This window comes from Lactuca virosa, chromosome 1 (assembly GCF_052849685.1).
Source record: "Lactuca virosa cultivar CGN04683 chromosome 1, Lactuca_virosa_CGN04683_v6, whole genome shotgun sequence".
Classification (NCBI taxonomy): Eukaryota; Viridiplantae; Streptophyta; class Magnoliopsida; order Asterales; family Asteraceae; genus Lactuca; species Lactuca virosa.
Window position 1 is genome coordinate 315588853 of NC_136426.1, and position 20769 is coordinate 315609621.

The following is a 20769-nucleotide window of genomic DNA, read 5'->3' on the forward strand; positions in this document are numbered from 1 at the left end:
ATGGGTACACATGGAATAACCCCAAAAGTCCAATTTTGTTCTTTTTGGATGTTAGGTCTCGTAGGGTGGGACGTAAACATGGAGGGGTAAAATGGTATTTTACCCAAGTAGGTCAATCAGAACCAAGACTTGTGTTTGGAGATGTTACCTAATTCTAATTAGGATTTATGAAGTGTTATTCAGTATGGGGAGTTTCATTTTAGGCAGCTCAGGTGTGTGATTCGTTTTTCTGACATTAGATTGAGGTGAGTCTCCTCACTGTACTCATAGATCGAAAGCACCAATGTCAGCCGATTGGATTATGCTAGTTGTCTTTGTGACTCTTGCATGTTTATGTTAGGTTGGGCCCATTATCATGTAGGTTAGGATGGGCCCATGATTATGTTGGTTTGGGCCCATATATGTATGATGGGTTGGGCCTATTTAGTTATGTTTTGGGTTGGGCCCATTTATATGATATGTGGTATTTTGGGGAAAACTCACTAAACTTTGTGCTTACGGTTTTGTGGTTTAACATTTTTAGGTACTTCCAGTTTGAAAGGGAAAGGCCCGACATGATTACATCACATCCACTAGAGATTTACATTTATGATTTGTTAATACTCTGATGTTCTTTTGGAAACATTATTGACAATGATGATCTTTTATGAAAAATACATTAGTTGTTTTATTATTTTAAAATGAAAATTTTTCTATGAGTTTTGGGACATTACAAGTCAATATTAGAGCCTTGGTTTGAGGGATTTGGGCACACTCTCAGGTATGTCTGAACTCAAACTGAGGATTTGGTAATTTTTATGAAAATGGAAAATAATTTTTTCTAAAAAGACTCTATAAAGAAAAGGGGTGCAATGCGTGCAATCATCCGAGCTCGAGTAAGTGATTTCCAAAATACTCATACCAATGTATTATTACTAGTATGCTTGATATGTGAATTGCATGCTAGGGTAGGGCTAAGGATACCTTTAATAATTGCATGCTAGAATTGCCTAATTTGTGGGATGCCTTATAGCCTAGGAGGATTGGATACTATGTATTACTCATAATTTATATCGACTCAGTTAATTGCTAAGTGTATGCTTTAAAAATTGTATATGATTAGGATCATATAGCCCTATAATGATTGGTTCGGTCTAATTTCATGTTCCTTGTATGGTTGTGGGCTTTGGTTAGAATCATTATTCGACAGTCTATGAGGTCCCATTTTGTGTACAATTTTCATACATAAGGCAACCAGCGGTGTTGGTTGAGGTTCTTAGTAGTGTAGAGGTTGGCGAACTAAGAATTTCTAGGAGAGCCTAGGAAATGTCATGGTGGGATATGTATGCTGCCTAACATAGGGATTGTGTGTATGGTTTTAGTGGTATGAATCGGAGGAATCAGGACGGTTTTTGAGGAAAGTATTGATAAGAGTGGAACGTAGTATTGGGCCAGTACTACTGAAATCATAGGATTTGTACTCGGATCAAGGACGGTCTCGGGGATTCCAAAGAGCCTGTGGAGTTGGAGTTCTCTCGAGTTATTCTGATCGTTTGTATGTTTGTATTTCAATAAGGTGACCATTCGAGGAGGAGCTTCTGGTTCCGGTTATGGCTCTCATCCAAAACCGATTGTTGAGCGATTACGTGAGTTTACCACATCGGAGATTACTCACTGTATTGTGGAGGCCACCCCTATGATTTTCAGTACCATCAAGGAGGGGATTATGGAGCTTCTGGATGAGTAACTTGGTGCCTTCCGGGACGAGATCGCGGCAGGATAGTTCGGAGCACATACTCCTTCTTTTCGGGAGTTCAAGGCCTGTGGAGCTCCAGAGTTCTTTGGGGCTAAGGACCCCATTTCTAGCCACCGATGGATCGCTGACATGGAGAATGCTCAACGAACGAGCTTCTTCCCTGAGGGAGACGAATGTGGGAATTGATCTTGCCTTCTAAGGGACCGAGCCCGTGATTGGTAGGAGTAGGTCGGTCATGCATTGGGGTTTGCAACTGTGGTGGCCATGACTTGGGAGGAGTTTGTGATGAGGTTCCAGGAGGAGTTTACATCGGCGATTGAGGTACAACATGTGGCAAGAGAGTTTCGGGACCTTCTCTAGACCACGCAGGCTGTGGCAGAGATCGCCGCCAAGTTCTGGGAGAGGGTTCTATTGATGTCGCAGTATGCCCTTGACGAGGAGACGAAGAAGGTGAGATACCATGACATGTTGAGGGATGATATACGTGAGTTTGTGAGTTTATCAGGGTGCAAAACCCTGAATGATATGATTTCTAGAGCATGGGAGAGTGAGATTGATTTGGAGCTTCTGGGGAAGCGAAGGTCAGAGGGTCAGGATAAGAGGCCCAAGACCGCTGACATGAGACCGAGGGGGAAGCAGGGTCGGGGCCGTTGTGCCAAGTGTGGGAAGAATCATGAGGGAGTATGTTGTGAGAAAGGGGAAGTTGTTTCTGATGCCTCCAATCGGGCCATCTCAGTATGGATTTCCCCCGTAAAGCATTGATATATTTCCACTCCACTCAAACATTCCATAAAAAGGCCGATTGTCCGAGGCTAACAAGAGGGGCAGTGGCGGCGCCTGTGCCAGGCACTTTGAGAATCATTGATTGCAGCCAGGGCAAGGCGGAGGCACCTATGGTGAAGAGCATGGCATTCCACATGACTACCGATGTGGCTCGAGTAGCATCGGATTTGGTTACTGGTACGTATATTTACCATATATTTTACTGCTTTCTTTATGTATGCTTACATATTTTGATCGTGTATAGGGACTTTCTTAGTCAATGGTATGACGGCTCATTTGTCACAACTGGAACATTTTAGATCAAGCAAGGTCTAAACGCTATACAAGTACAAGTGAAACCACTTTGCAATCCTAGTAACAATGTATCATCTATAACCAAGTGGACATGTTTGTAAGCTTGTAACTAAGCATGGATTGACACCTAAGTTAATTTAGGTTAGTATAAATAAATATAAATTAAAAGTTTAAACTCAAAGCCATGAAATAAACCACCATATATTAGATTTCAGCCCAAGAATTCTAGAAAAAATGGTGTTTTCGATTTAAGGAATCTTAGGAAAGGTAGTTTTCGGTTTTAAGTCAAGTTCAAAAGGTGTTTTCGGTGTTGAATGACCAAAATCACTCCCTTAAGGAAGCCATGACCGAAATCTATTTGTTATGACCCATTATTGCCTAAAACACATATGCTAAGAACCGAAATCTATATTTATAAGAGTAAACAAGTTGATTTCGGTCATGATAGACCGAAATCCCTTCCATGTTGGCCGAAATCTACTTTAACAATTAGATACGGTGCCACTTGATTTATCATTTCAGCTTCCCAATACGATATGATACATTTACCAACGTAACCATCCTATCAAATTCTTATTTATTTACTTCCTAATTAAGATACAACATATTAATCATATTTATTTCTCACAATCAATAAACTTTCATCTCATATTTCTCTCTCAAATATTCGAATCCATTTCCCTTCAACATTTCCCATAAACCAAGTTCTTCAAAGCTCTTATATATTAGACTGTAAGTTCTTTTCTTTTTTATTAAGTAGTTATTCAACACTTCAAACCATTATACCATCTTATTCACACACTATTGTGTGTTTAAAAATGTTAGGATACTGCTATCATTACGTACTCTAAATCGAGGGTCACCGCTTTCATCCCGATATCTAGTTAAAAACGCACATAAGGTGAGTTCATACCCCTACGTTTTCACAATTTTTATTTTGTTGTAGGGGGGAATACAAGTAAAACACAAGAAACATTGTGTTTAAAAATATAAATTTATTATTATGTTTTCTTACCGTTAATAAGAATTTAAACGTGAAATTTATTAAATACGCAAAATATCGTTACTATTGAATTTACAAATGATTTACAAAACATGTTAAGATGCAACGGTTTTCACACCAACACAGAAGCAAACAAATACACTATAATAGGTATGGTTTATGGAACAAAGATACTATTTTACAAAGTTCAGGTTACAACACGGAAACAAACTTATAAACTATAATGGGTATAGTTTATGGAACAAATGAACTATTTTACAAAGTACAGGCTAACATGTAAACAAAAAGGGTTTTTTGTTATTACTTGTAAAAACGTTGAAGCAATTTGTGAGACGTCTTCGTGTACTTATCTAAGTACGGTTAAAAGTTCTGCCTTATAACCAGAATCTCTTGTAGGGAGAGCGAGATATTTGTGTATAGATCTATTTGGGACTGACAATCTCACATCCCGACTGTTAGCTACAGTCAGGCCGACAGGCCTGGGGTGACAAATGTCGTTAACATTCTGACGTCTGAAAAACGTCACGATCAGGCCGACTGGGTTAGTATGGTTATAAGAACTCACAAGGAGAAAACAACGACATATTTACGAATAATATATTTTCAAATAACTTTATTTGATTATTAACCTTACATTCGGATTTCAGGTCAAATATACTTTCAAAGGTTTTATTTAAATAATAAAATTATATTACATTATTTGCACGTACTAAAGTTCTAGATTTATACACAGTTATACGAAAAGCAAAACATTATATGGTACAAATAGAATTTTAGAAAAACATATATCGAGTATTCTTTTGATTAAAGTCTATGATTACTTAATGTACACGTTAGGATTATATATAATAAATATGAGATAGGCAGTGGAATGTGTGATTTCCACCTTTCTTCCTGTTCCTTGTTTGGTTGTGGACTTAGGGCAGATTCACCCAATAGACTGTCCGCTCAATTTTATTTATATATAATTTGTATACACTAAGTTGTCATAGGAGGAAACAGTATGGGGCATACCAGTTACATGAATCAGAACCTTGAATCACAGATTATAAACATAAAGAACTTATATACTTTTTGTTCTCAAAGTACTAAGACTACGATTTATTTACTAAGAAAATATTGGATTTTTCTAGAAGAACACGGTAACGTTTTCAATAACAAAGAACATACATTTTCAAACAAAATACTTATGAACTCACTAACTTTAATGTTGACATTTTTTAAACCACTTGTATTCTCAGGAAAGTTAGTAGACAAGTACCCTCTCAGGCGTTTCGAAGACAGAGCATAGTAGCATCTCGTCTTATCTTTTGTTATAGTATTAATGTTAAACAAGAAATGTTTTGAATACAATGTAAATACTATGTTATCAATACAATGGTTGTTGTTGCTTTGATTTCTATTATACAATTGTTGTGATACTATACATGATGTCCTCCGCCCCTAAACGTTTCCTCCGTTCTGGTTTGGGGGTGTGAGAGATTGGTATCAGAGCATTGTTTATAGTGAACTAAGTATATCAACCTATAAAACATATACAACTATAAATGCAATGGGATAAAAACACTCTGACCAAGAATTATACTTTTAAAATATATTAATATTTTTATGAAAGTATACATACATACATATATATACTAAAATAAGTATCACACGAAGAACAAAACAAAAGTATTTAGATGTTGGACACTATAGTCAAACCTAGACAGTTATGTAATCATATATGGGATAAATATAGCCTAATCAACTATATTTATTTGAGATACGACCAACATGTCTTTGGAAGTGATAGTGGTGTTGCAACAAGTCTAAAACTTACCAACTCTATATACAAAGGAATACTAGAACCAAACATAAAGTTTAAAATACTATAAGAGTATTTTATGATACTATACAATAACAACAAGTCTAAAAACTTATCAACTTCATATACTAAGAAGCTCTAGAATCAAACATACAATTAAGATACTATAAGAGTATTTTAGGCACTATAACTAACTTATGTGAAAAATAAAGGACCCTTACTGGTAGGTCTATAATTACTGAGTGTATACATTAAGGTTATATATAATTAAGATTTTATAAACTTAGAATTTGTGATTTTCGCTCTACTTCCTTTTCCTTGTTTGGTTGTGTTCTTAGAGTAGGATCACTTATTCAAAGGTCTATTTGATCTTGGTTATATATAATCTGTATACACTACGTAATTATAGAAAGACCCGGTAAGGATCACCTTCGTAAAAATTTATTTTTAATAGAAATGTTTTATTAATCTCGTAGATTCTTTAGACACTCCAATTCTCGCACGAACAACAAAGGTAGATGTAACCACTCCATTACAATAGCCATCATAGGAGTTGAGGAAGAACCAAAAGAGGGTTCATGAAGAGAATTCTAAGAAAGTACCGAACGAAGAGAAAGGCATTAGAAAGATCGTTAACGAACCTTACCCTATCATAAGTAAACCAGAAAGCACTCTATACGTCACTATAGTAATTTATAAACTGATATAACTTAGTGGATTAGTGATTACACTACTCACACTATGTGTTAGGTTTATCACTTCTGTCGTCACAACAAATACTAGTACAACAAGTCATAAAATTTCGTTTAAGGGCGATAACTATTAAAAATTCATAAGTTTATTCTATATTGACTTCTGTTATGAATTGTTTACAAAACTCTATAAAAGTCAGAACATGATATGCATAGAACCAATATAACATATTTCAAGCGACACACGAGTTATATCCACTACTAAAGACTTACTACCGTTTCATTCTTTTAAACCTTATGGTAGAAATATGCCTTCCCGTAGACCTATAGGGTGCGATCATACCAGCACTAATGTATCGGATCACATCAGAACTCCACAGTTAAGCATGCTTGAACGAGAGTAGTACTAGGATAAGTGAACTTAACCTTTGTACAATATCTATTTCTACTCACTACCATGAATACATCATAAGGATGTAGGTTGAAACATTCAGAATTGCACAACAAAACGAGAAAATTTATATGTATATATAAATAGATAAAATACATGGAAATAATCGGCCAACCGAATCATGTCTTCACATCATGCAACAGAATTACTTACAAAGTCGTTTCACATCATGCAACAGAATCATGTCTTCACATGGAAATAATCGGCCAACCGACGAAACCCCGATTCTACATATAGACTCCGCTACATTCCAAGCCGCCGTAACAGCTGCCGTGATAGTTGTCATGGCGCAATTCAACGCTAACAACACAAACAAAAGTGGAAACAGGGTCTACAATTCAAACCGTAGTAACAACCAAGGAAACCAACGAGTGTCTACCTATAAGGATACCCCAACCCATAAACCTAAGAGCAAGAAACAAAAGTTCTGGAACAAAAAGGAGCGCAAATTATCTCAAAGACTTACCAAGAGACAGCAACCTGTGGCAGCCTCTGCAGCCACAACATCTACCGTTCCGTTACTAGCCAACCGATATGCTGGAACGCTACCAAAGTGTAACAAGTGTGACTACCATCACAAGGGAGTCTGACGGGAGTTGCATTGCAAGAACTGCAACAGGAATGGACACTCTACTCGTTTTTGTAGGACTCTAGCCCAACACATCACCTCAACCACCGATGCTAGTACAAGTCAAGTATGTCATGCATGTGGTGAAATAGGACATTTCAAGAGAGATTGTCCAACAGAGAGGAATGACGAAGGAGAGGTAGGAGGTTAACGACAGAACATAAAGGAGCAACGAGGAACCTACTGGGATTTTTGGTACGTTTTCCAAATAGCAATAATTAAGCATCGAAATTTCACAAAAGTTTTTGACAATTAATATCAAAATCATAAATTGCTTTCTCATTCAAATGAAATACATCATTCATATAAAAACTAAGGATCCTTACAGGTGAGCTATGATGGCTTAGTGTAACATTAGAGTCATACATAGTTAAGATTCTGCAGGCTTAGAGTGAGTGATTCTGCCTCATTTCCTGTTTCTTGTTTGATTGTGGATTTAGTGCAGAGTTACTCAGTAAAATGTCTTCTCAATCTTAACTATATATGATCTGTATACACTAAGAGATTATAAAGGGACTTTGTAGGGAACCATATTACGAGATTTCACCAGTAATTATCTAAGTACTCTTACTACCTATATTAGCTAAATGTGGTGCAAATATGTAACGCCCGCAGATCCGGGCTAGTCAATTTAGAGACGATGAGCATCAAAAATGAGTTTTTGATGGAAGATTATTTAGAAGGATTAATCTTAACCAAGTTGTAGAATATGTCTCAAGGGTTCCGTACATACAAAGAACGCATAAATCCGAGTTATAACGAAGAAGTTATGAACGAGTTACAAATTATAATAGCATATTTACGTATTAACGAGTTATAACGAAGAAGTAAGAACGTCAAAAATGGAGTTCGTATGAACGAGTTACAAATTATAATAGCATATTTACGTATTAAAATAAAGTATAAATCATATATACGCACACATATATATACAAATGTATATATCAGTAGAAAGGTATCGACGATGCGGTTATTATAAGACTAGTGTTGAATACGTTCGACATTAGTTTAGTACAAATATCGTTAAATCTATTTAAAATAGTATTATGAATGGGTGTTTAGTCTTTTATATAACTATAAGGTCATTAAGTAATTATGGAGGGTAGTTTTTGTAAATTCAATTACTATAAATAAGAGGCTTGGGCTCTCATATTTCTTGCACCATTCTCTTGATTCAAGAGTCTTTCTCTTCTTATCCCCCAAGCATTTCGGTCCCTCGTGATTCGACTTCTCTTTCTGTAGTTTTAGTATAGTAAGGTGAGCGTTGAAGCGTTGCACGAATCTTTCTTAGAAAGATTCAGCGATGAAGTTTTGCCCCTGCAGAGCCCGACTCCTAGCTAAAACCCCCTTGTAAGTAAGTTATGATTACCTATTTTAATATAGCTTATATTTAAAATTAGTATTGTTATTATGAACTTATAATAAATATTTGAGCTATTATTATGACTTATATAAGTGTCGTTATAATATCTTTTTAACTACTCGCGGTACGGGGAATCTAGTTTAAAGGGCCGCATAGGGTTGTTGGATTTCAGAAGTGCTATATGCCAAAATGGTCCTGCCCTCCGGTGTTTTATGTTTGGCCCCTGTCTGTACATAGTGGTTGGAAAGTATTGTTTAAACGCTTATATAATAATAATAATAATAAGACTAATAATTAGTCACGGTAATATTAGACTGAAATCTAGTGGTAATAATACTAGGTTTTGTCGAAGGAAATTATTTTAAAGTAAACGAAGCGATGTCCGAGTACCGAGTCACCACCTTATCAAGTGAGTGCATAGTTCCTTTCATCTTACACATAGATATGAAGTATTTTATATAAACTACGTTCTATGTGTGCATATTATCTGAGTACTTGTTGTCTATGCTGGATGAATGATTTTATACATGTTTTAAATGATTTAAACTGTAGATATATCTACGATAATATGTTGGGTAAAACATGGGTAGATGTAATAGATGGAATATGAGTTGGATGATGAGTTGAGAGGTGTTATAGACCACGAGGTGAGTGTGAGGGGTGGACCATATTAAAAGCCTTTCCCAAATGATGGCCCCGTCATCTAGCAGAGTATGGATGACAACCACGGACTATTCTAGACAGTCCAGTGGAACACTAGCAGGCTCGCAACCTGTAGGTGTTGTGAACGATGTGTTCACCCGGTGTACTCTAAACCCTGGCGATCATGCAAACTTGGTGCCAAAACCTTGGCGATCATGCAGACTTGGTACCAAAACCCTGGCGACTATGCGGACTTAGTGCCTGTTGTATAAACCGTGGCGACTATGCAGACTTAGTGCCAAAACCCTAGCGACTATGCGGACTTAGTGTCTGCTGTATAAACCTTGGCGACTATGCAGACTTAGTGCCTAAACCCTGGCAACTATGCGGACTTAGTGCCTGTTGTATAAATCCTGGCGACTATGCAGACTTAGTGCCTAAATCCCGGTGACGATGGACTTCGTGCCGATTCCCTAGGATGATCCTTAGGAATGAATGAATGAGGAATAGTTGATTCTTAGGGTAGATCCTTAAGAGTAAAGAAGATAATGGGGATGGGTAATTGGGTTGATTGTTTGATGTTTAAACATAATAATTATATTATTGTGGGTTGAAAACCCTATGTACTCACCAGGTTTCCCAACCTGACTCACTAAAGCTTATTTGTATCACAGGTGTCGATATGAAGTTACATTACACTGAGAGATTAAATAGGTCTAGATCACTAGTGTAAATGAATGTAAGTTCTGTTTATGCTTATGTTTCTGTATTGACAATGACATCCCAAATGTTTTAAAATGAATAAAAATACATTACTTCGGAAATGCTTTGATAACGTATTTATCATGTTTTACTGGGAACAAATTCCGTAACATTTTTATTAAAAGAAGTACTCTGATTTTTGTAAAGCATAAACAAAAAAAATCGGTCTTTTCTGGCCGTGAAAATGGGGATGTCACAGTTGGTATCAGAGCATTAGTTTAAGCGAACTAGGAATAAGGATTTATTTTTAGACTTAAACTTAGAATGCTAAGCGATGATCGTAAGGAGTGTGTCTAATATATTTTAGGAAGTACACCTGAATAGACACGGGCACTAGCTCATTTAGGGAAGATGTCTAAATTGCTTCTATGTGCTAAATGATTTGTGATGCTTTATGATGCTATCGTTTGATCGGATCTATGGTCTGTTGCCAACCGGATCTGGAAACTTTATGTGTTCCGATTTCTAAACATTTAATTACGATATTAGAACTGGCATGTAATTTTTCGAAGTAATAAGGAGGAATACGCGTCTAAATCTTTTCTATCTATATTCTCGTCTTGATGCGTTGGACGCATGCTTCCGTGAATGTAACACCATGGTGAAGGCTCGTAACAAATTGAGTAAACGGAGGAAACGAAAAGGCTTATGATAGTGAATGACACCTATCGGAAGATATCGTAAGAGATGTACCTTGCCTTTAGAGTACGTCAGGAAAGATAACAGTACGTTTAGAGGAGTACGGTACGTCCGAAGAACACCTTCGATTGGCGGGATGATGGAACGATTGGCGTAATTCCTGAAGTTGTCCCATCGTATGGCATTTCCATCACCAACCGAGTTGAAGCATAATTGATGATTGAAGATACGCATGGAAGAAATCCCAGTAGAGTCTAGGGAAAATTATATGATTGTTTAGACACATTTGTATGTTTTAAAATTGTTTTTGTGATAATGACTTGGAGAGCTGCGAGACAATACTTGGGACGAGTATGAGTATGTGTGAAAGGTAGTAGAGGCCTATACTACCGGAAGCACAGGACTCACGCTTGGATCAGGGAAAGTCACAAGGTTACCAAGGAGCTAGTAATTGATTTCGTTTTATTCAAGTATGTCGTTACCATCGTTTCGGTAACGACTAAGAAGATGATTGTTATTCCGACCCTAGTGGTCATATCAAATTGAGTCCGACTACGCTGAGTATGTTACGTGGTTCAGAGAATCAAGTTCGATGTAGCATCTGACTTAAGACGGAAGATTGAAATAAAAAGCGATCAGTAGAGGTATCGCGAAAAGTTGTAGCTAGAAATGCTACCTTTTAAGATGAGATTAGAACATGAACGAAAGTATAGTCTGTTCTGGAAGACTCTAAGAGACCTGAGTCTAAGCGTTGCAACATACGATGATAGGTCATTAGAATATGACACATCGTTCCATTGTAGTAATAAAAGAAAACTTATCTTAAATTTGTATCCAGTGAGGATCGAGATTGTGACTTGAAGGTCATAATTTGGAGTCTAACGTGAGATAGGGAGAAAGTGCAAGATCGAGCACCGCCTGCAATCGAGAAGTCCAAGAATTAGATACTCATTCGAAGGAACATAGAAGTTATGATTATTACCTAGGATAAAGAGATAACATACGAAGTCATTATACAGTCCTGTTTCGTTGATGATTCCGGGACGTAATCATCCTAAGGGGGAGATAATTGTAACGCCCGCAGATCCGGGCTAGTCAATTTAGAGACGATGAGCATCAAAAATGAGTTTTTGATGGAAGATTATTTAGAATGATTAATCTTAACCAAGTTGTAGAATATGTCTCAAGGGTTCCGTACATATAAAGAACGCATAAATCCGAGTTATAACGAAGAATTTATGACCCGTCGAAGTTTCACGACGGAACCGGGACGGCACCGGGAAGCGTAAATAGCGGATTTGCGATAGAGGAATTTTTGACCGTAGTAATCTAAACAAAATTTGTAGAATATGTTAAACCGAGAACATCCATAAAAAGAACGCCCAAATCTGACTTCGTATGAGAAAGTTATGATTTTTCTAAGATTTGGCTTAGCAGTGCACGGCCCGAAACTCGAATTTTAGTTCGAGCGGTTTTTGGCTTACGCGGCCTAAATGAGAGTTGAAGATCTCATTAATAGGAACTCAACGGTAAAAAGACAGACGAAAACGGAGTCCGTATGACGGAGTTACGAATTCTTCGCGGTCATTTAACAGTCTAATCTCCTCCTACTGTTAAATTTAAGATCGGTCGAGAATTAGCCGACGGAGTCTAAATGAAAGTTTTAAATCTTTTTTTACCTACGCTTGGATATAAATAATTTCGAGAGTAGAGCTCGTATGTTAAAGATATGGACGAAACTTGGTCCCTACTCTTCGAGCGCGATAAATTCGATACAGTTTTGTAAATCTAAGATAGAATGAGAATTAGCTAACGGCGTCTAAATGAAAGTTGTAGTACTCGTAAATACCAACGCGTGGATATAAAGAACGTCAAAAATGGAGTTCGTATGAACGAGTTACAAATTATAATAGCATATTTACGTATTAAAATAAAGTATAAATCATATATACGTACACATATATATACAAATGTATATATCAGTAGAAAGGTATCGACGATACGGTTATTATAAGACTAGTGTTGAGTACGTTCGACATTAGTTTAGTACAAATATCGTTAAATCTATTTAAAATAGTATTATGAATGGGTGTTTAGTCTTTTATATACCTATAAGGTCATTAAGTAATTATGGAGGGTAGTTTTAGTAAATTTAATTACTATAAATAAGAGGCTTGGGCTCTCATATTTCTTGCACCATTCTCTTGATTCAAGAGTCTTTCTCTTCTTATCCCCCGAGCATTTCGGTCCCTCGTGATTCGACTTCTCTTTCTGTAGTTTTAGTATAGTAAGGTGAGCGCTGAAGCGCTGCACGAATCTTTCTTAGAAAGATTCAGCGATGAAGTTTTGCCCCTGCAGAGCCCGACTCCTAGCTAAAACCCCCTTGTAAGTAAGTTATGATTACCTATTTTAATATAGCTTATATTTAAAATTAGTATTGTTATTATGAACTTATAATAAATATTTGAGCTATTATTATGACTTATATAAGAGTCGTTATAATATCTTTTTAACTACTCGCGGTATGGGGAATCTAGTTTAAAGGGCCGCATGGGGTTGTTGGATTTCGGAAGTGCTATATGCCAAAATGGTCCTGCCCTCCGGTGTTTTATATTTGGCCCCTGTCTGTACATAATGGTTGGAAAGTATTGTTTAAACGCTTATATAATAATAATAATAATACGACTAATAATTATTCACGGTAAATATTAGACTAAAATCTAGTGGTAATAATACTAGGTTTTGTCGAAGGAAATTATTTTAAAGTAAACGAAGCGCTGCCCGAGTACCGAGTCACCACCTTATCAAGTGAATGCATAGTTACTTTCATCTTACACATAGATATGAAGTATTTTATATAAACTATGTGCTATGTGTGCATATTATCTGAGTACTTGTTGTCTATGCTGGATGAACAATTTTATACATGTTTTAAATGATTTAAACTGTAGATATATCTACAATAATATGTTGGGTAAAACATGGGTAGATGTAATAGATGGAATATGAGTTGGATGATGAGTTGAGAGGTGTTATAGACCACGAGGTGAGTGTGAGAGGTGGACGATGTGAGAAGCCTTTCCCAAATGATGGCCCCGTCATCTAGCAGAGTATGGATGACAACCACAGACTATTCTAGACAGTCCAATGGAACACTAGCAGGCTCGCAACCTGTAGGTGTTGTGAATGATGTGTTCACCCGGTGTACTCTAAACCCTGGCGATCATGCACACTTGGTGCCTAAACCTTGGCGATCATGCAGATTTGGTGCCAAAACTATGGCGACTATGCGAACTTAGTGCATGTTGTATAAACCGTGGCGACTATGCAGACTTTTTGTGCCAAAACCCTAGCGACTATGCGGAGTTAGTGCCTGTTGTATAAACCCTGGAGACTATACAGACTTAGTGCCTAAACCCTGGCGACTATGCGGACTTAGTGCCTGTTGTATAAATCCTGGCGACTATGCAGACTTAGTGCCTAAATCCCGGTGACGATGGACTTCGTGCCGATTCCCTAGGATGATCCTTAGGAATGAATGAACGAGGAATAGTTGATTCTTAGGCTAGATCCTTAAGAGTAAAGAAGATAATGGGGATGGGTAATTGGGTTGATTGTTTGATGTTTAAACATAATAATTATATTATTGTGGGTTGAAAACCCTATGTACTCACCAGGTTTCCCAACCTGACTCACTCAAGCTTATTTGTATCACAGGTGTCGATATGAAGTTACATTACACTGAGAGATTAAATAGGTCTAGATCACTAGTGTAAATGAATGTAAGTTCTGTTTATGCTTATGTTTCTGTATTGACAATGACATCCCAAATGTTTTAAAATGAATAAAAATACATTACTTCGGAAATGCTTTGATAACGTATTTATCATGTTTTACTGGGAACAACTTCCGCAACATTTTTATTAAAAGAAGTACTCTGATTTTTATAAAGCATAAACAAAAAAAATAGGTCTTTTCTGGCCGTGAAAATGGGGATGTCACAGTTGGTATCAGAGCATTAGTTTAAGCGAACTAGGAATAAGGATTTATTTTTAGACTTAAACTTAGAATGCTAAGCGATGATCGTAAGGAGTGTGTCTAATATATTTTAGGAAGTACACCTGAATAGACACGGGCACTAGCTCATTTAGGGAAGATGTCTAAATTGCTTCTATGTGCTAAATGATTTGTGATGCTTTATGATGCTATCGTTTGATCGGATCTATGGTCTGTTGCCAACCGGATCTGGAAACTTTATGTGTTCCGATTTCTAAACATCTAATTACGATATTAGAACTGGCATGTAATTTTTTGAAGTAATAAGGAGGAATACGCGTCTAAATCTTTTCTATCTATATTCTCGTCTTGATGCGCTGGACGCATGCTTCCGTGAATGTAACACCATGGTGAAGGCTCGTAACAAATTGAGTAAACGGAGGAAACGAAAAGGCTTATGATAGTGAATGACACCTATCGGAAGATATCGTAAGAGTGGTACCTTGCCTTTAGAGTACGTCAGGAAAGATAACAATACGTTTAGAGGAGTACGGTACGTCCGAAGAACACCTTCGATTGGCGGGATGATGGAACGATTGGCGTAATTCCTGAAGTTGTCCCATCGTATGGCATTTCCATCACCAACCGAGTTGAAGCATAATTGATGATTGAAGATACGCATGGAAGAAATCCTAGTAGAGTCTAGGGAAAATTATATGATTGTTTGGACACATTTGTATGTTTTAAAATTGTTTTTGTGATAATGACTTGTAGAGCTGCGAGACAATACTTGGGACGAGTATGAGTATGTGTGAAAGGTAGTAGAGGCCTATACTACCGGAAGCACAGGACTCACGCTTAGGACTCACGCTTGGATCAGGGAAAGTCACAAGGTTACCAAGGAGCTAGTAATTGATTTCGTTTTATTCAAGTATGTCGTTACCATCGTTTCGGTAATGACTAAGAAGATGATTGTTATTCCGACACTAGTGGTCATATCAAATTGAGTCCAACTACGTTGAGTATCTTATGTGGATCAGAGAATCAAGTTCGATGTAGCATCTGACTTAAGACGGAAGATTGAAATAAAAAGCGATCAGTAGAGGTATCGCAAAAGTTGTAGCTAGAAATGCTACCTTTTAAGATGAGATTAGAACATGAACGAAAGTATAGTCTGTTCTGGAAGACTCTAAGAGACCTGAGTCTAAGCGTTGCAACATATGATGATAGGTCATTAGAATATGACACATCGTTCCATTGTAGTAATAAAAGAAAACTTATCTTAAGTTCGTATCCAGTGAGGATCGAGATTGTGACTTGAAGGTCATAATTTGGAGTCTAACGTGAGATAGGGAGAAAGTGCAAGATCGAGCACCGCCTGCAATCGAGAAGTCCAAGAATTAGATACTCATTCGAAGGAACATAGAAGTTATGATTATTACCTAGGATAAAAAGATAACATACGGAGTCATTATACAGCCCTGTTTCGTTGATGATTCCGAGACGTAATAATCCTAAGGGGGAGATAATTGTAACGCCCGCAGATCCGGGCTAGTCAATTTAGAGACGATGAGCATCAAAAGAGTTTTTGATGGAAGATTATTTAGAATGATTAATCTTAACCAAGTTGTAGAATATGTCTCAAGGGTTCCGTACATATAAAGAACGCATAAATCCGAGTTATAACGAAGAATTTATGACCCGTCGAAGTTTCACGACGGAACCGGGACGGCACCGGGAAGCGTAAATAGCGGATTTGCGATAGAGGAATTTTTGACCGTAGTAATCTAAACAAAATTTGTAGAATATGTTAAACCGAGAACATCCATAAAAAGAACGCCCAAATCTGACTTCGTATGAGAAAGTTATGATTTTTCTAAGATTTGGCTTAGCAGTGCACGGCCCGAAACTCGAATTTTAGTTCGAGCGGTTTTTGGCTTACGCGGCCTAAATGAGAGTTGAAGATCTCATTAATAGGAACTCAACGGTAAAAAGACAGACGAAAACGGAGTCCGTATGACGGAGTTACGAATTCTTCGCGGTCATTTAACAGTCTAATCTCCTCCTACTGTTAAATTTAAGATCGGTCGAGAATTAGCCGACGGAGTCTAAATGAAAGTTTTAAATCTTTTTTTACCTACGCTTGGATATAAATAATTTCGAGAGTAGAGCTCGTATGTTAAAGATATGGACGAAACTTGGTCCCTACTCTTCGAGCGCGATAAATTCGATACAGTTTTGTAAATCTAAGATAGAATGAGAATTAGCTAACGGCGTCTAAATGAAAGTTGTAGTACTCGTAAATACCAACGCGTGGATATAAAGAACGTCAAAAATGGAGTTCGTATGAACGAGTTACAAATTATAATAGCATATTTACGTATTAAAATAAAGTATAAATCATATATACGTACACATATATATACAAATGTATATATCAGTAGAAAGGTATCGACGATACGGTTATTATAAGACTAGTGTTGAGTACGTTCGACATTAGTTTAGTACAAATATCGTTAAATCTATTTAAAATAGTATTATGAATGGGTGTTTAGTCTTTTATATACCTATAAGGTCATTAAGTAATTATGGAGGGTAGTTTTAGTAAATTTAATTACTATAAATAAGAGGCTTGGGCTCTCATATTTCTTGCACCATTCTCTTGATTCAAGAGTCTTTCTCTTCTTATCCCCCGAGCATTTCGGTCCCTCGTGATTCGACTTCTCTTTCTGTAGTTTTAGTATAGTAAGGTGAGCGCTGAAGCGCTGCACGAATCTTTCTTAGAAAGATTCAGCGATGAAGTTTTGCCCCTGCAGAGCCCGACTCCTAGCTAAAACCCCCTTGTAAGTAAGTTATGATTACCTATTTTAATATAGCTTATATTTAAAATTAGTATTGTTATTATGAACTTATAATAAATATTTGAGCTATTATTATGACTTATATAAGAGTCGTTATAATATCTTTTTAACTACTCGCGGTATGGGGAATCTAGTTTAAAGGGCCGCATGGGGTTGTTGGATTTCGGAAGTGCTATATGCCAAAATGGTCCTGCCCTCCGGTGTTTTATATTTGGCCCCTGTCTGTACATAATGGTTGGAAAGTATTGTTTAAACGCTTATATAATAATAATAATAATACGACTAATAATTATTCACGGTAAATATTAGACTAAAATCTAGTGGTAATAATACTAGGTTTTGTCGAAGGAAATTATTTTAAAGTAAACGAAGCGCTGCCCGAGTACCGAGTCACCACCTTATCAAGTGAATGCATAGTTACTTTCATCTTACACATAGATATGAAGTATTTTATATAAACTATGTGCTATGTGTGCATATTATCTGAGTACTTGTTGTCTATGCTGGATGAACAATTTTATACATGTTTTAAATGATTTAAACTGTAGATATATCTACAATAATATGTTGGGTAAAACATGGGTAGATGTAATAGATGGAATATGAGTTGGATGATGAGTTGAGAGGTGTTATAGACCACGAGGTGAGTGTGAGAGGTGGACGATGTGAGAAGCCTTTCCCAAATGATGGCCCCGTCATCTAGCAGAGTATGGATGACAACCACAGACTATTCTAGACAGTCCAATGGAACACTAGCAGGCTCGCAACCTGTAGGTGTTGTGAATGATGTGTTCACCCGGTGTACTCTAAACCCTGGCGATCATGCACACTTGGTGCCTAAACCTTGGCGATCATGCAGATTTGGTGCCAAAACTATGGCGACTATGCGAACTTAGTGCATGTTGTATAAACCGTGGCGACTATGCAGACTTTTTGTGCCAAAACCCTAGCGACTATGCGGAGTTAGTGCCTGTTGTATAAACCCTGGAGACTATACAGACTTAGTGCCTAAACCCTGGCGACTATGCGGACTTAGTGCCTGTTGTATAAATCCTGGCGACTATGCAGACTTAGTGCCTAAATCCCGGTGACGATGGACTTCGTGCCGATTCCCTAGGATGATCCTTAGGAATGAATGAACGAGGAATAGTTGATTCTTAGGCTAGATCCTTAAGAGTAAAGAAGATAATGGGGATGGGTAATTGGGTTGATTGTTTGATGTTTAAACATAATAATTATATTATTGTGGGTTGAAAACCCTATGTACTCACCAGGTTTCCCAACCTGACTCACTCAAGCTTATTTGTATCACAGGTGTCGATATGAAGTTACATTACACTGAGAGATTAAATAGGTCTAGATCACTAGTGTAAATGAATGTAAGTTCTGTTTATGCTTATGTTTCTGTATTGACAATGACATCCCAAATGTTTTAAAATGAATAAAAATACATTACTTCGGAAATGCTTTGATAACGTATTTATCATGTTTTACTGGGAACAACTTCCGCAACATTTTTATTAAAAGAAGTACTCTGATTTTTATAAAGCATAAACAAAAAAAATAGGTCTTTTCTGGCCGTGAAAATGGGGATGTCACAGTTGGTATCAGAGCATTAGTTTAAGCGAACTAGGAATAAGGATTTATTTTTAGACTTAAACTTAGAATGCTAAGCGATGATCGTAAGGAGTGTGTCTAATATATTTTAGGAAGTACACCTGAATAGACACGGGCACTAGCTCATTTAGGGAAGATGTCTAAATTGCTTCTATGTGCTAAATGATTTGTGATGCTTTATGATGCTATCGTTTGATCGGATCTATGGTCTGTTGCCAACCGGATCTGGAAACTTTATGTGTTCCGATTTCTAAACATCTAATTACGATATTAGAACTGGCATGTAATTTTTTGAAGTAATAAGGAGGAATACGCGTCTAAATCTTTTCTATCTATATTCTCGTCTTGATGCGCTGGACGCATGCTTCCGTGAATGTAACACCATGGTGAAGGCTCGTAACAAATTGAGTAAACGGAGGAAACGAAAAGGCTTATGATAGTGAATGACACCTATCGGAAGATATCGTAAGAGTGGTACCTTGCCTTTAGAGTACGTCAGGAAAGATAACAATACGTTTAGAGGAGTACGGTACGTCCGAAGAACACCTTCGATTGGCGGGATGATGGAACGATTGGCGTAATTCCTGAAGTTGTCCCATCGTATGGCATTTCCATCACCAACCGAGTTGAAGCATAATTGATGATTGAAGATACGCATGGAAGAAATCCTAGTAGAGTCTAGGGAAAATTATATGATTGTTTGGACACATTTGTATGTTTTAAAATTGTTTTTGTGATAATGACTTGTAGAGCTGCGAGACAATACTTGGGACGAGTATGAGTATGTGTGAAAGGTAGTAGAGGCCTATACTACCGGAAGCACAGGACTCACGCTTAGGACTCACGCTTGGATCAGGGAAAGTCACAAGGTTACCAAGGAGCTAGTAATTGATTTCGTTTTATTCAAGTATGTCGTTACCATCGTTTCGGTAATGACTAAGAAGATGATTGTTATTCCGACACTAGTGGTCATATCAAATTGAGTCCAACTACGTTGAGTATCTTATGTGGATCAGAGAATCAAGTTCGATGTAGCATCTGACTTAAGACGGAAGATTGAAATAAAAAGCGATCAGTAGAGGTATCGCAAAAGTTGTAGCTAGAAATGCTACCTTTTAAGATGAGATTAGAACATGAACGAAAGTATAGTCTGTTCTGGAAGACTCTAAGAGACCTGAGTCTAAGCGTTGCAACATATGATGATAGGTCATTAGAATATGACACATCGTTCCATTGTAGTAATAAAAGAAAACTTATCTTAAGTTCGTATCCAGTGAGGATCGAGATTGTGACTTGAAGGTCATAATTTGGAGTCTAACGTGAGATAGGGAGAAAGTGCAAGATCGAGCACCGCCTGCAATCGAGAAGTCCAAGAATTAGATACTCATTCGAAGGAACATAGAAGTTATGATTATTACCTAGGATAAAAAGATAACATACGGAGTCATTATACAGCCCTGTTTCGTTGATGATTCCGAGACGTAATAATCCTAAGGGGG